This window comes from Balaenoptera borealis (genome assembly GCF_965194805.1).
Source record: "Balaenoptera borealis genome assembly, chromosome: 1".
NCBI lineage: Eukaryota > Metazoa > Chordata > Mammalia > Artiodactyla > Balaenopteridae > Balaenoptera > Balaenoptera borealis.
The window spans coordinates 172952090-172964295 of record NC_138860.1 but is presented as its reverse complement, the minus strand read 5'-3'; the positions used below and the strand labels follow the sequence as shown (position 1 = coordinate 172964295).

The 12206-nt window shown below is 43.4% G+C and overlaps 1 protein-coding gene across 6 annotated transcripts in view; it reads left to right on the top strand.

Annotated features, from left to right (window-relative positions):
• The first annotated feature begins 1118 nt into the window (after positions 1-1118).
• Positions 1119-12206, top strand: part of WDTC1 (WD and tetratricopeptide repeats 1) — a 73376-nt gene continuing 62288 nt past the window's right edge. For 2 of the 6 annotated variants that reach the window (XM_082347861.1, XM_082347860.1), the window contains exons 1-2: positions 1120-1536; positions 3412-3471. The gene's annotated coding sequence lies outside the window, so the exon portion shown is untranslated. Of the gene's footprint in view, positions 1537-3411; positions 3472-5677; positions 5811-12206 lie in introns of all 6 variants that reach the window. The other 4 variants (XM_082347864.1, XM_082347865.1, XM_082347863.1 and 1 more) reach the window with 4 other exon arrangements.

The window sequence follows — 12206 nt, the reverse complement described above, 5'->3', positions numbered from 1 at the left end:
CTAAGTATGTGTATACAGTTCTTCCTGAGGGTAGGTGCTGCCTGGTTCTCACGGGAGGGACAGGTAATGCTCAAAAGCTCAGATTCTAGAGTCAGGCAGATAGGGGTTTGAATCTCAGATTGGTTCCTTATCAGCTATGTGACCCTGGGCAAGTTGCTTTTTAACTCTTTTATGCCTCAGCTTCCTCTACAGCAAAAACAGACATAGTAAAAGGAACTGTACTCAGTACAGTGCTGACATAGTAAGTACACGCTCAACAAAAGCAAATTATGGTTATTATCTGACAGATGACACCCTGTGGGTGAGCGACAAGTTTCCATTCTCAGAAGATGACCTTGTCTTCCTTTGCTGACTCGAGGCTCTTCATGGGTGGGGCCCGGTCTCTACCTACAGAAGTTAGGCATGATGACTCCCTTGTGACCTTGGGAACTTCCTTAGAGAGGAAGTGTCTCCTGCATCAGACTAGGGACTCAACAAGGCTGGAACGGCCTCTTTTTCAGAGGTGGGACCAACATTCTCAGATGGACCTTTCTCCCAACAAACTGAGTGTTCCCAGAGTGTGTGTGTGGCTGGCTCCCCTCCAGGCCACCCGGTGTAGACTGATTACCTTTTATGCTCTTCCTTCAGGCCGGGCAGCCAAAAGTGAGGAATGTACCACTTCAGCAGCCCCCCAGAGCAGGAAGAAGTAAGGTGAGACTTGGCTCTGGGGTGGCCCTGGGGCCCCAGCCTGAAGAGTCCCGCAATTAACGGGCTCTGAGGGAGTCTTGAGGAGGCTCTTAGGAGACTGTGTCGGGCTCTGGGGGCAATGGGTGAGGGGAGTGTCCCAGAAGCGACAGGAGGGAGCATTTTACGCGCATATAGGGTGGAAGGTGCGTCCGGGTAACTAATGGCAACTGGGCGGGGTGAGCCCGCGCTGCGGGAGCTCTTCGACGGAGAAAAACTACGACTCCCAGGTTGCTCCAGGCTTAGCCCGGCTTTTCCGCCCGCCCACTGGCTGCCGGTCTGGCGAGCGGCGAAGCGGATTGGCCGCGGCCATGCGGGGCTCCCCAACTAGCAGGTTAGTGGGCGCCGCCGGCAGCAGACGTTGACCAGGAGCGGGGGGTGGAGGGGCCCCTGATCGCCATTCTGGAAACGGCCGGGCGCTGTCTCTGTAGCGTAGCCGCTGGCTGTGAGGCGCGGGGCGGGGGCGGAGACTGCGTGGCGCAGGCGCGGTGCTGGGCTTCTCCTGGGTCCCCAGACAGCTGGAGGAGATAAACAGAGGAGGAGGAGGGAGGGGAGTGCGTGTGTGAGAGCGCGCGAGGGAGTGTGAGTGTGTGTGAGCGCGGGTGTGAGGCGGTGCGCAGGGGCGGGCGGAGGCGCTGTCCGGCCCCGGCCAGGCGCCAGGCCGGGAGCATGGGAAGGGGCTAGAGCTGCCTGGGCCCCCCAGCCCCCTCCCCGGGATCCGCGCCCCCCCTCCGGGGAGAGGGGCCGGGCCCCCCGGACGGACATGGGCTCCTGAAGTTGCGCCGCCACCGGTCCTGGGAAGAGGCCTGACAGGTACGGGTAGCCGCCGCCCCCTGCTCTCCTCGGGCGCCGAGGCGAGGACCGGCTCCGGCAGCCTCGGCACACGGGCCGCCAGCTCTGGGCCGGCCCCAGCCCTGCCGGCCCGGGGGCCTGAACCCGTCCGCCTGAGGGCTCCGGGGTGTCCCGAGAAGGGGCAGGCCTCGCCGGGTCGGAGGGCAGAGTGGGCCGGGGGCGGGGTGGGGACGGAGGGCTGGCAGGGACGTGGGGGGAAGGCTCTGGGAGTTCGGGGAGGCTCTTCCGAGGGAGAGGTGGAAGTCGTCCCATCACGGGACTTTTTTGCGGAGTTTTTGTTTGACATCTGATCTGGCGCGGGTCTCAGGAAGAAGGGGGCAGGTGGAAGTGTCGGGAGGGCAACGTTGACCTGACCTGCTCTCTCTTAGTTTCCATCTCTGTGTGTGTGTGTGTGTGTGTGTCCTTCCCCGTGTCCAGTCCAGGCTTCTGGCAGCCGCAGATGCCTTCAGTGGCCCATCCTGGCACCAAGCTGAACTCTGCCGAGGTGTTTCCACCAGGCGACTGTAGCGCCCGTACAAAGGGCCTTTACTTGGGAACTGGCTATTCAGTACCCACTTCAAAGGGCAAATGGGAAGTGTGGAGTAGGAGAGAGACTGCGACCCAGCAGGATCCAATTCTCGTTGCTGAAAGCTGCAGTGAGACGCCCCCTTGCCAGCCAGGTTGAATTCACGTAGTGCCCTCTGGCTCTCTCTTCTGCAGGTGTACTACTAGGGTCTCTAGAAAAGAGGCATCGGGATTTATGACTAATGTCTAACAACCTAATTTGACTATTTCCTCCAAAGGCCTTTCCTTCTATGACTTTCTTTAACTTCCTGAGGTAGTGGTAAAGCAACTTTAAAAAGTTTTCCTCTCAAGTTAGTGAGTTTAAAAGCCTGGTAAGGTGGATGTAGCTTCCCCATTCTTCCCAAAGATGGGGTAGATGATCAGGGCAAAGTGGCAGTTAAGTCTTCCCTTTTAATAAAGCCTGAAACAGTTTTGAGAAAAAGATTATTCTGAGGTCACCTCCTGACTCAAAGGCATTCTGAAATCCCCACCTAGGGCACAGGTATGCCCAGTGGCCTCACTAAGCTTTTCTGTACATTGCAGTCCTCCTTGAGTAGCCAGTCTCTGTTCACTAAGTTGAAGGAACTACTAAAGGCTATTTTTGGTTTGAATTCTGGCTGCTTCTTCTTTGTAATTATATTTTTAAAGGGATTGAATTGAGTCTTGGCTATTGAGCATAGTGATAACCAGATCCTCTATCACAGGCCAAGGAGTAATTAGCAGGGCTCCTTTGGGCCGAGTCTAAGACTAACAATGGATTTTTTCATTGCAGTTTGTTGTATTTCATCGGCAGGTGGGAAACAACCTTTTCTGCCATAGTTTGTGATCATGATGCTTAATTCTGGAGTCCAGCTATCCTTCCCTCTTAACCTATTTGGGGGCACTTATGTTCAAGTCACATCCCACTTTGTAGAAGCAGTGCTTTGAGTCAACTCTGAAGGATAACTGAACAACAATTCATATTTCTGCCTGGGACTCCTTCCCTTGGGGTCACTGAAGGAAAGAGAATATGTGTAGTGATTGTGGTGATGGTGTTAACATTGACGATTTGCCAGTTTTGAGTTTTAAAGTTGTCAAACAGCTGACAGTTTTTCTAGCTGGTAAGAACTCATGGGACATCCTGTGGAGGGTATTTTCACGCATGTGGGCTTCAGAATCTGGAAGGATACAACTGAAGAAGCCCCCTGCTAAAATCTGTGGCTCTTGAGGGGCTAACTGCTGGGAAGACCCAAAACTGTGACTTTAATTATTCTTCAATTATTTTTAATTTTCTTCTCTCCTTTTTGAATTAAGGAGTATAGCCCACGTGTGCAGTCCTGGGTCTCAGAGAGGGAGTCATAGACAACGTGTAAGGTGATGATACTTAACCTTTTCTTTTGGGCCCCTGGTTTAATGATCCATTCTGTTTCCTTTCTTCTTTTATCCTTACCTTTCCAGATTCTCCACTGCATCTTTGGGCTGCCAAACCCATATAATTCTTAGGCTGTGCTTTCTTCTCAGCTGTCTAATAAGCTCTTCAAAAACCCAAGCCCTGACAGTTGCGTCAGAAACCAGTCCCTTAGTGTTACGTTTAATTCTGGCTAATTTACTTTGAGGGATATTTACTAATTGGAATACATTCTAAAAAGTGACTGACATTTATTGAGGGCCTGGTATATGTCACGCTCTGTGCTAGGTAGTGTTCTTACTTTATCTAATTTAACCTTCATGACTACCATGTGAAGTGAAAGTTTTTCCTATTATACATATGAAGACACAGGTTCAGAGAGGTAGAATAACTTGCTTAAGGTCACACAGCTAGTTAAGTGAAAGGATCAGAATTCAGACCCAGGTCTGTCTCCTCAGGGACTGTGACACTTGAGCAAGAGCTGAAAGGACCAAAGCTAAGAGCCTGGGGGAACACATACTTGAAGAACTGTCTTTGGAAAGGGAACTGGACTTTCTCTGTGTGATTCTGCAAGGCAGCACTAGGATCAAAGGATGGAAATTCCAAGAGGGTGGATATTGGCTTGACAGGAGAGAATTTGGCTTTCTAAAAACAAAATGGGCTGCCTTGTGGGGGAGTGAGTTACCCATCATTGGAGGTATTCAAGAAGAGGCTTTGCCACTTCTTATCAGGGATACGGTAGAGGAGTTCATACTTATGTAGTTAAATTGGGCTGTTTTTTTTTTATTTTAAACTCTGTTATTAAATAAAAATTATATCAAATTCCTGTCATTTTGATCTGTAAAAAACTAATATGTATTGAATACTTACTTTGTGCCTGGCACTTGCTGAACACTTTTCCTACAATATTTCATTTAATCTTCAGAAGTCCCCTGAGGTAAGTATTATCACTATTCCCACTTTACAAATGAGGAAACTGAGGGTCCAGAAAGTTGAAAAATACGCTGGAGGTTACACAGCTAGTAGTAGTAGGGCTGATACTTGAACCTATGTCTGCACCTTCTTAGCTGTGTAACCTGGAGTAAAGCATGTGTTCTCTCTGAGCTATACTTTCCTCATATGTGAAATGAGCACCTACCTTACAGTGGGTATATAAGGACTAAATGATGTAATACGTGCTTTTCACTAGATCTCATCTTTTGCCCCCGAGAGCCTGGGTTTGGGGGTAAAGGGATGCCACTTTGGTTTCTTCAGGTTGAATTCAGGCCTGACTGAAACCCTGAGAGTTCTGGAGTTCATTCTTGGTGCTATTAGTAACAACTGCTGACTCCACAAAGGGCTTTGTGGCATTAGTAACTAATACCTTAAAAACTTGAGGCCTGAATAAGAGGAGTATTCAGCCAACAGGTTGGAGTATTGAAGGCAGTGTCAGAAGCTGTGTGGAAAGAAAATTCTCACCCTATTGTAGAATCAGATTCAGGGATCACTGTTTGCATTTTTATATTTAATGTCTTACTTTAGGATGAACAAGGTCACAACTGCTAGAGCTGTGACAGAGCTGGATACCAAGAATAATAACCCTTAATCCTCCCTGTAGCCATCTGGGGAGGTATTAACCCCATTTTCTTGGGGAAGGGGGCAGAGCAGGATCAGTCCTTGCCCAGGTAGCTATCTACAAGCTCTCTAGAGGCAGTGTTAGGATCAGGACCTTGGTAAAATTTTGTCCTTGTTCATAAGCCCCAGATTCTATTTTCAGAAAGCATAAAACTGCTTATTCCCGAACCTTTTAGAGAGCCTTTATCAGAATGGGAGGCAGGCGTTTCTGGTCTGGGAGCTTCATCAGTTGAGGCCTGAGTGTTTGGGTGCCAGTGGCGTACCTGGTTCCCTCTTGAGTCAGACATCTGGATGTCACACAGCTGCAAATGAATCAGAAAGGAAGCATTTCCAAATTGATTGGCTTAGTTTTCCTTGACCTTTCTGCTAGGAGTAAAGTTAGAGGGCGAAACTTAAAAGGCTTTCCTGTGAAAGGTACTTTGAGTTGTGGCAGGATTTGGAAAGATGCAAGTTAAAGGCAAAATGCAAGACTGTGGATGCTCTTGAATACAGTGAGAAAGGATAGCATCATCAGAATATGCTTCCATTTCTCTTTCTGTTCCCTTCCATTACCTTAAGGTAATTGTGACCCTAGGAGAAGGCAGATAAATTATCTATGATCACTGAAAAGCAAAGCTCTGAAAACATCAGGAAAATTTTTCACAAAACCCAGATCGTGATATAGAACTATACAGGCAGAGAAGACATCAAGGTGAGTTTTCATCCAGAGCCTCCCACAAGTGAAGCATTTCTTAGGATGGCCTTCCACAGAGAAAGCTTCAGTCAGCCCCATATGGAATCATTTAAGCCAGGAGCCTCAAAGATGGCAGAGAACTTTTCCAAAGATGCTTTGCCGATGGGCTTGTCCTACCATCCACACCTTTCTCAGATGATGTCCTTGTGCCAACTTAGTTCATGACCCTGAAATGCAATCTTTAAATTTGTGTTTGAGCCCGGCAGAGTCAAGGTGATTTTGATTCCTTAGCCTAACCCTAAGAAACGGTAAGAGACAAAGTTTCTATTGGGGAAGACTGCTTGGATGTGGTTTGATTAAAGATAATAGTAGTAACTCTTTTTTAGTGGCCAACAGCCTGGGTCCTGGAGTTAAGCTATCTAGTTTGACTCTTCATTTAATTACTGTAACTTTGGGCAAGTTAACTTCTCCATGCCTCATCCTTCATCTATAAAATGAGGATAATAGTAGTACCTGTCTCACAGGGCTGTTATGAGGAGTCTGTCAGATAACACTTGTAAAATGTTTAGAATGTTCAATAAGTATTATTTACTACGCTCAGTGTCAAGGCATTTTACATACGTGGCTCTTCCATTCCTCATCAGTCTGTGAAGGTAGGCTTTATCATCCCTGTTATTTTTTAAATTTATTTATTTACTTATTTATTTATTTTTGGCTGCGCTGGGTCTTAGTTGTGGCGCGCAAGATCTTCATTGCAGCATGTTTAGTTGAGGCATGCGGGATCTTTAGTTGTGGCATGCAGACTCTTAGTTGCGGCATGCATGTGGGATCTAGTTCCCCTACCAGGGATCAAACTTGGGCCCCCTGCATTGGGAGCGTGGAGTCTTACCCACTGGACCACCAGGGAAGTCCTATCATCTCTGTTTTATAGATTGGGAAACTGAGGTTTAGAAATGCTGTCACACAGAAAGTAGGTGGCAGAACTGGATTGAACTTTAGGTCTGTCAGACTCCACAGCCCAACTCTTTTTATTTTATTATATTAGTTCCAATTACCTTTATGCATTGGAAGTGCTTTTTTTTTCCTATAGGATTGCTTCCGTAGGAAAACCATCGCAAATAGAGTGAAAGGAAACTTGCATACATCTTTTGCATAATTCAGAATGTTGAAAGGGGGTCAGCTGTCACTCAGTGGGAGCACCTCCCTGCAGTGGTAGGCAACAAGTCCAGAGGAAGGAGAATACAGATGACTTGGGTTCCATCTCCACTCTACTGCTACCTAGCAGTGTGTCCTTAGAATTATGGGATAAGGGCATTGGAACGGGTTTTGCAGCTCATCTCAGAGTCTACCTCTCATTTTACAGATGGGTAAATAGGCTGAGGGAATGAAATGTCATACTCAGAGTCACACAGCCAGTTAGAGGCAGATCTTGGCCTGGAGCACAAGACCCTAATCCCGGTTTAGTGCTTCTTCCTCAGTACCATATAGCGTTGTGCTTCAGTTCTCCCTCGTTAAATGGGGATGATAATAACTTTCTAGCTTCCTCACAAGATTGTTGTGAAGTTCAAATGAAAAGCATGAACAAAAGCATTCTGATAGGTATAAAACACTGTTTGTATGCAAGGTAGTCATGCTGTGATTCATTCAGCAAGTATTTATTGGTACCTGCTAAGCCTACATCACTCCTTGGGGACCCAGGAGGATCAGTAGATGAATCAGGTAAAGAGCTGGCCCTCAGGATGCTTTTAGTCTTTTAAGGAAAAGAAGCCACATAAATAACTACTGTTCAAGTTAGGAGACAGATAAAGGAAAGAGTGAGAACTAAATTTTCTTTTCATAAGTTGTCATTTTGAGGTAGAGAAAAGAAGAAAGGGTTTTGGGACTTTTCCTCCTTTACAATTGAGATATAATTTACTTACCATAAAACCTACCCTCTTAATGTGTGCAAATCTGCACTTTTTAATATATTCACAAAGTTGTGCAATGATCACCAATATCTAATTCTGGAACATTTTCATCACCCCCCAAAAGAAACCCATACCCTTTAGCTATCACTGCCTACCCCCCAATCATCCCATCTTCTCCCTCAACACTAGACAACCACTAATCTACTTTCTGTCTCTATAGCTTTTTCTATTCTTGACATTTCATATAAATGGATTCGTACAATATGTGGCCTTTTGGGACTGGCTTCTTTCCCTTAACATAATGTTTTCAAGTTTCATCCATGTTATAGCATGAATCAGTACTTCATTCCTTTTTATGGAAGAATAATATTCCATATATGGATATACCACATTTTATTTATCCATTGATGGACATTTGAGTTGTTTCTACTTTGGGGATATTATAAACAATGCTGCTATGAGTGTTCATGTACAAGTTTTCATGTGGACATAGGTTTTCATTTCTCTTGGGTATATACCTAGGAGTAGAATTTCTGGGTCATATGGTCACTCTAACTTTAACTTTTTGGGAGGAGGCTTTTCTTAAATGACTTCTTCTTATTGAAAATAATCCTGTCACTCACACTTAGTATTTACAGTGTGCCAGTTATCCCATGTAATCCTCACAACAGTCCTGAGGTAGGTACAATCATTCTCTCTGTGTAACAGTTGAAAAAATAGCCAGTGTTTCTTGAATTATCACATGCCAGGTATTGTGCTAAGTGTTTTACAATGCATTACCTCATTAATGCTCCCAGTAACCCTGTGAGATAGATATTATTACATATGCGATAGATATTATTACATATGCCTATATAGCAGGTAAAAACAAAAATAAAACAAAAAAACCCAGGAGCTTAAAAGTAAACAGTTTTGCCCAAGAACACAATCTAGTGTGTGGTAGAGCCAGATTCAAACTCAAGTTTCTTTCCATCCAAAGCTAGTTTCTAATGACTATTTCCACATTAACACAAAACAATAAAAGTTTACAGTAGAATACTTGGAAAATACACAGGAACAGAAAGAAAAATATATCGCCTGTTGTCCTACCAGAGACATGACCACTGGCTAACAATTTTTGTGCATATCCTTCTTGTTATAGCATTACATATGTACATTTTTTGGTTTGTATTTTTTCCCCCAAGGCTGGGATGGCTATATATATGTCTTAAACCTGATTTTTAAACTAAAATGATTAATGGTTTTTCCATTTCATTAAGCAGTCTTCCATGTTTTGAATGACTCTATAATAGGAAAAAAAGTGGGTTTTTTTGTTTTTTGGGTTTTTTTTTGCCACATCACGAGGCTCGTGGGAACTTTGTTCCCCAACCAGGAATCGAACCCGGTCCCCCGGCAGTAGAAGCGTGGAATCCTAACCACTGGACGGCCAGGGAATTCCCGGAAAGAAAGATTTTTAAAAGGGCTTTATTAGAGAGAATTCCAAATGTATACAAAGTAAACAGAAGAGTATAATAAACCGCCATGTACTCATCATCCTATCTCAATAACTGTCAACATCCTGCCATTCTTGTTTCACCTATACCTCCCCTGCTTTCCACCCACCCATTCTATTTTTTAGGTAAAATTTACAAACATGAAAACACACTAATCTTGATTGTATAATTTTAACAAATGGACATACCCATGTGAACATACCTCCAATATCCATGAAATCATACTCCCATCAATATATAGAGAGCCTTCTGTCACTCTAGAAAGTTCTCAGGTGTCCTTTTCTTGCCAATCTCCACACCCCCAGGCAACACTTCTGATTTTTTTTTAACTGTACTTTGCCTGTTTTAGAACTTCATATAGATGGAATCATACAGTATGTAGTTTATGTCTGGCTTCTGTTGCTCAGAATCTAAGAGATTCTTCCATGTTGTTGCCTGTATTAGTAGTCCCTTTTTTTTTTTAATATAATAACTTTGTTGGGATATAATCCATATGCCATATAATTCATGCATTTAAAGTATACAATTCATTGGTTTTTAGTAGACTCACAGATGTGCAACAATCACCACAGTCAGTTTTAGAACATACTTATCACCTCAAGAAGAAACTCCGAACCACGGTGAAATACCACTTCACATCCACGAAGATGGCTATGATTTAAAAAAAAAAACAAGTGTTGGTGAGGGTGTGGAGAAAGTGGGACCCTTATACATTGGCTGGTGAGACTGTAAAATGGTGCAGCTACTATGGAAAACAGTCTGGCGATTCCTCAAATAGTTAAACATAGAATTACCATATGACCCAGCAATTCCACTCCTAGGTATATACCCAAAAGAACTGCAAACAAGTACTCAAACAGAGACTTGTACGTGAATGTTTATAGCAGCACTATTCACAATGGATGAATGGATAAACACAATGTGGCATAGCAGTGCAATGGAATAGTACTCAGCCATAAAAAGGAACTAAGTACTGATACGTGCTGCAACATGGATGAACCTCAAAACATTATAATACGTGGAAGAGGCCAGACACAAAAAGGCCACAAATTGTAGGATTCCATTTATGTGAAAAACCTAGAATAGATAAATCCATAGATACAGAAAGTAAATTAGTAGTTGCCAGGTGCTGGGGGGAGGAGGGAATAGGGAATGACTGCTTAATGGGTATGAGGTTTTCTTTTGGGTTGATGGAAATGTTTTGGAATTAGCTAGAGGGGGTGGTCCCACAACATTGTGAATGTACTAAATACCACTGAATTGTACACTTTAAATGATTAATTTTATGTTACGTGAGTTTCAATTCAGTTAAAAAAAAAAAAAAGGAAACATATCCTTTAGTTATCACCCTTCTACCTCCTGTCCCCTCCAGCCTCAAGAAATCACAAATGTACTTCCTATTTCTATAGATTTGCCTATTCTGGGCTTTTTATATAAATGGACTTACATGGTATGTGGGCTTCTTTCACTTAGCATAATGTCTTCAAGTTTCATCCATGTTGTAGCCATGTCTCAGTACTTCATTCCTTTTTCTGGCCAAATAACATTCGATTGTATGGATAAACCACATTTTGTTTATCCATTGATCAGTTGGTGGACATTTCGGTGGTTTCTACCTTTTACCTATTGTGAGTAATGTTACTATATGCATTCTTGTACACGTTTTCTTATGGAGTTTCTTTGTTTTTAACAAAGTCTCTTTTTTCCTTCTGATCTTGCATTTCAAAGCTAGCAGAGGTGATAAAGACATCCTAGTCTCTGTGCCCCACCATCCGCAGTGGAATCCTCAATGTCAGCTTTGTCTCTCTGGTAGGGAATGAAATATGGAAGAAATATAACCATGCCAGTGAGTATAGGTAACAGGAGTTATCAGATCTTAGTAGAATTCAGGTTTGGTGGAAGTCTATTAATCACCTACCACGATCCAGGTATATATTTTGTACTTTCATATATATTTCATCATTTATTCCTCACAAAGATCCATTGAAGTAGGTTAGTATCCCTATTTTACAAATGAGGAAATTGAAACTCAGGTTAAGTAACTTGCACAACTACGGGGCTGAAATTCAGGCCCAGGTGCCTAAGTATTTCAAGTCTGCTTCTCTTTCTGCTGCGTTAACCAGAGCCTAAACAAGGACTATGGCACACCTGAAATGGGTGGTTCCTCATGTTTGTTTGGATATTACCAATTCAGTCCTTGGTTCCAGATGAGTAATCTTCTCCAGATGTACTTTTTTCTAGGGTTTGTTAACCTTAGGCTCTTATATTACTGGTACGCTTTTCATTTTGAAGTATGAGATTAATTCCTCTAAATTTAACTGTTAGTTGAATTTTATTAGCTTCCTTTGTAACTATATAAAGATGTGCTCATTGAAGAAAGTTTCCCAGTAGCCTAAGTTAAAAGTTTGTGGTTAATCATTAGAGAAACGCAAATCAAAACTACAATGAGATATCATTTCACACCGGTCAGAATGCCCATCATCAAAAAATCTAGAAACAATAAATGCTGGAGAGGGTCTGGAGAAAAGGAACACTCTTGCACTGTTGGTGGGAATGTAAATTGATACAGCCGCTATGGAGAACAGTATGGAGGTTCCTTAAAAAACTAAAAATAGAACTACCATACGACCCAGCAATCCCACTACTGGGCATATACCCTGAGAAAACCATAATTCAAAAAGAGTCATGTACCAAAATGTTCATTGCAGCTCTATTTACAATAGCCGGGACATGGAAACAACCTAAGTGTCCATCAACACATGAATGGATAAAGAAGATGTGGCACATATATACAATGGAATATTACTCCGCCATAAAAAGAAACAAAATTGAGTTATTTGTAGTGAGATGGATGGACCTAGAGTCTGTCATACAGAGTGAAGTAAGTCAGAAAGAGAAAAACAAATACCGTATGCTAACACATATATATGGAATCTAAGAAGAAAAAAAAAAAGTCGTGAAGAACCTAGCAGCAAGATGGGAATAAAGACGCAGACCTACTAGAGAATGGACTT